General features: G+C 36.4%; 1 protein-coding gene across 1 annotated transcript in view; it reads left to right on the forward strand.

The window, feature by feature from the left end:
- WIPF3 (WAS/WASL interacting protein family member 3) overlaps nucleotides 1–1,257 on the forward strand; it is an 80,356-nt gene that overhangs the window by 66,270 nt on the left and 12,829 nt on the right. The window lies entirely within an intron of this gene.

Here is a 1,257-nt window from a genome sequence, read left to right on the forward strand (position 1 = left end):
GCACACACTCATAAACACCCAGATCCATACACACATCCCAACACACATCCCACACTTAAACACATATTCCTTGGTCTTTCAGAAAATCTTTTGATGCAGAGTGTTTCTTAAAGGTATTTCTTTGCGTTAAAATATTGGGGTGTCGGAAACATCATGACGCATTTTTGCAACGAAAAACACAGAAAAATACGTCATGACTTTGCCGACAACCCAATAATACAAGCTCACTGGGGAGCAAATAGAAAGAAATTGAAATCACCCATAATAACATCACCCATAAATAAAAACTGTCATATTTGGAAGTGTTTTCTTTCTTTTTTTCCTGAATATATCTAGTATATATTTACATGGTTAATACTATTTTGTATATGCTATTTTCTATTCTGTTTTTATTTAATGTTATTCTAAAAGCAATTTTGTCAAATCTTGAAAATTTATTTATAAGCATATTAATATGATGATCAGTGTATATACCATATTTCTAATGTTTAGAGATTGAAGTTGATTCGATTTTTTGTTATTATCAATAACGTTGCAGGAAATATTTTTATAGCAATTGTAGCCTACATTTTGGATATATATATATATATATATATATTTATTTATTTATTTATTTATTTATTTATTTTTCCCCTCAAAGGGAATTCCTGGTACAAAGGGCAAAAATAATTTTATGGCTCTTAGTTACAAGAGACAAGGTTTTAGTCACCCCCTTCTTTGCTGATTAGTTACCATAGGGCCAGTGTTAGTGCTGGCAAGCCCCTTCTGACCCTTGTGATTCTGAAATGTTCATTGTGTGGTAAACAAACAAACAAACAAAACTAACAGCAACAACAATGCTTTAGATTCAGAGAGATCTGAGTCTAGTTGGGCCCTGGTAGGCAGGGTGGATTTAGATTGACTGGAAGGAAAAACGAGGGTCTGTAATGTAGGGGAACCAGTGTGAGCAGAAACGGGGCAACAGCAGGCCCCCTACAGCTTGTGCATCAGGCCTCCCTCACCTACAGATAATCATCCGCTTTCACAGGACTCTGCAGTGGTTCCCCTTCTGTGGGCGGTGCCATCTGACGACAAGGGTTGTCATCATCATTAGTGTTTCCGCTGCAGCTAACATTTATTGAGCCTTTACTACATGCCACTTGACTTAAATCAACTCGTTTGACCCTCTCAACAACCCTGGGAGAAGTGTATACTATTATGATTCCCTTTCTTTTTTTTTTTAAGATTTTTATTGGGGAATTGGGGGGATGGGAACAG

The sequence above is a fragment of the Hipposideros armiger genome, unplaced genomic scaffold (assembly GCF_001890085.2).
Source record: "Hipposideros armiger isolate ML-2016 unplaced genomic scaffold, ASM189008v1 scaffold_47, whole genome shotgun sequence".
NCBI lineage: Eukaryota > Metazoa > Chordata > Mammalia > Chiroptera > Hipposideridae > Hipposideros > Hipposideros armiger.